At 41.6% G+C, this 3,334-nt stretch overlaps 1 pseudogene; it reads right to left on the bottom strand.

The window, feature by feature from the left end:
• Positions 1 to 398: 398 nt before the first annotated feature.
• On the bottom strand, positions 399 to 669 carry LOC101722821 (ubiquitin-fold modifier 1 pseudogene; annotated as a pseudogene).
• Positions 670 to 3,334: the final 2,665 nt, after the last annotated feature.

Below are 3,334 nucleotides of genomic sequence, written 5' to 3'. Positions count from 1 at the left end.
ACTGCCATCTATGATCTGCAATCAATCCTTCTACACTTTTAACTCAAAGACAATTATGTAACACTTAGGAAATTTTAATTTTTCAAATATACTCAGAAAAAATTATCAGAATTATCTTCTAGGTAAAAAATACAGTTGCATAATCCATTTGCCACAAATGAACTCCCTACGTGTGTTGTGAGGCAGCAGTCAACCACTGTATGACTTTCTGTGGTGGTCGTACTGTCCATTCGTAACCACTTCCTCTTTGCATGAAGAGTATGAACAAGAACAAGGGACAAAGGAGTCACCTTTCATTGTTTCACTGACTTTTGTTTTCATTGTATGTTACATGCCTGATTTCACCTTTACAACCAAAATAAAAACAGCAATTTTTATTCTGAAAGGTAACTATGCTCCCAGTAGCAGGCATTAGCAACTTCCAACATGATCTCTAGGGATAATTCGCAGCTCTGAACCATGCTTTAGAAAAACATTTCCAGCAGTCTGTGCAGGATTTATTCCTATTCCATCATTGGTAATAATTGCACTTGTTGCTGCAGGAACTTTAAATTCTTCAGCTGCAACCTTTAAGACTGCTGTGAAAGATGTACTTTTAGGAACACTGAGTACTTTGTAGGACAGCCTCAGGTCCGACGTCAGTGTGATCTTAAAGGAAACCTTCAACATGGTGGACTGGGCCTGGACAGACACGCCACCCTAACTCGGCGCCCTGCTGTCCATTTCTGCTCCCACCTCAGCATGAGGCAACCCTTGACCCATCTCCAGCCTCTATGGGTTTGCCTGCTCTGGAAATTCCTTATAAATAGTTACACAATAGTCTTGTATGTCTGGCTTCATTCAGTTAGCATAATGTTTTTGAGGTTCATTCTAATTGTTGCATGTAATGGTAGTTTGCTTCTTTCTGTATTCCATTTTGTAGTTGTACCATAGTTTGTTGATGCATTCACCGGTTGATGGACACTTAGATTGTTTCAGCTTGGTGCTGTTATGAATCATATGGCTGTGAATTTTCCTCTGTGCACCTTTGTGTGTATGGAAGGAGATCGAAATACACCACCCCAAAATATACTTTGAAATACACTACCCGGAAAATGTACATTAACATCACCAGATGGCCATTCAGAGGCGCCACAGATATAAGAATGGCTCTGGAAAGCTATCCTTTTGTAGAAAGAAATTTACATCTAGTATAAAGCAGATTGGGCAGGGCTTTGCTATCTGATTTCTGCCTAGGAAATTTCTTTCCCAGGAAGAAGCAGGTGGGGGACTCTGACAACTGGCCTAGACGGAGATGACTACAGGTAACTGCTACTTGGGAGACTTTACTGCATAATGACACAGATTTAGTTCATTGTATTTGCCTCCCCTCACTTGACCAAACAGTCATTACTTCCCCTCAGGAACCCCAATTTCTTTCTGTATAGTGTGTAAGTTTCAACCATCAATCCCTCCTTTCAGGTCTCCCATGTTTCCATCTGTTAATAAATTTGTATACTTTCTTCCTGTTTTATCTGTCTACTGTCAGTGTATTTCAAGGACTAAGATTGTTGAATTTTTTTTTTTTTGATACCGGGGCTCGAACTCGGGACCTTGCGCTTTTGAGGTAGGCGGCAGAATCGCTGAGCTAAATCCCTGGCCCTAGATTGTTGAATCTTAAGAAAGAAAAGAGAAAATTTTAAATTTCCTTAAACAAGAAGCTTCTTTGTGGGATCATGGAAACGTTCTAAAATGAGATTGTGGTAAGGATTGCACAACTCTGTAAATATATTTAAATCTTAAAAGAGATGAATGTTATGCTATATATTTCAATAAAACTGATAAAAATAAAGGCAAAACAAAATTAAAATGATAAAAGATTTCCCTACAGAACATACCTTTTCTTTGCAAGTTCTGACATGCTGAATAGGAACTGACCAAGTTGTTAAAGCCAGGGGGAAGCCAAGTGTGGTGGGGCATGCCTGTAAGCCCAGCAATTCAGGAGCCTGAGGCAGAGGATTACAAATTTGAGGGTAGCCTGGGCAATTTAGCAAGACCCTATTTCAAAATAAAAAATAAAAAGTGCTGGGGATGTAGATAAATGGTAGAGTGCTTGCCTAGCATGTGTGAGGCCCTGGGTTTAATCTCCAGTAGAAAAAAACCAAACCAAAACAATAATTAACTAAAACTATTAGTGTATGCAGGGGATGGCAGTAGTTCAGTATCCTGGAAGAGCGGGATAAACCAGGCAGGCTGTGGCAGGACCATAAAATCAAGAGCATAATGCTGGGGAGGGGCAGGTGTTAGTTTGTATCTGGAAGGCTCTAAGAAACCTTGTAATTTTATAGGAATCAATAGGATCAGAAATGCTTTGTAGAAAGATCACTGGGTGCAGCATAGAGAGTGGACCACTTAGAAAACTACTCAAATTGTTAGGGGATTAATACGAGGTCTTACAAGTGGTCCTGAGTTGTGAGTGTTGGGGAGCAGAGGGAAAATCAGATAGATTACTTTGTGTACGTGTGTTATTGAGGAGGGGAGGACATGGGGTGTCGAGGGCAGCTAAGTGATTGGACCTTGCCCACAGCCTCATGATCACCTGTTCTCCAGCAAGGGGCAGCCCCAGCTCTCTTCTTGTGCAGACCTATGTGTGGCTCTCAAGGTTAGCGCCATGGGGGTCAGTGCTGTTTAAATGTTGATTACGGAGACGGTGGGAGCTGCTCAGATTTCTAATTAAGATTAAAGAATGTACCAGCCTATAAATGGTTCTCAGGAATGTATAATTTGATTAGCCTGTTTTCTTTGGGTGTTGTAATTTCTGGATTAGTGAACGTGGCTTCTGACTACAGGTGGGGCCGCTTGCTCACCACATACAAAGTTTAGGGCCTTGCAAGGTATTTAGGGTGCATAGGGGAGGCAGTAGGGCGAGAGAAAGAGCAGGAGCCCTGGAGAAATAGGCCAAGCCAGAGTAATACCTCTTCTCTTTCTTCTCCTTTTCCTCCCCGCTTATAGGGAACAGTAAAGAATGTGCAAATAGACATCAAAAAGGACCAAAAAATTCACATAAGATAAATGTGCTCATCTAGCTCTCATTTGCCGTCATTTTTTTACTATTCAAACACACAGAAGGCCAGATTCTCCTCATCCTATATCCAGTTCTCTCTCTCTTTTTTTTTTTCTTTCTCATTTGGAGCCCAACTTGTAGGACTAAGATTGATTTAGGGACCTTTGTTGGACCCGCCCCCTTGTCAATCATAGTCACCATGATGACCCTAGGGCCCAGTCAGTGGCTTCCTCTTCCCATTTGGCCCTGAGTACCACCAATGAGGTTCCAGGTCAACATCATGCTTCACTG

This window comes from Heterocephalus glaber, unplaced genomic scaffold (genome assembly GCF_053883595.1).
Source record: "Heterocephalus glaber isolate CG9 unplaced genomic scaffold, H.glaber_assembly_v1.0 deba00001429, whole genome shotgun sequence".
NCBI lineage: Eukaryota > Metazoa > Chordata > Mammalia > Rodentia > Bathyergidae > Heterocephalus > Heterocephalus glaber.
This window is presented reverse-complemented; position numbering and strand designations above follow the sequence as displayed.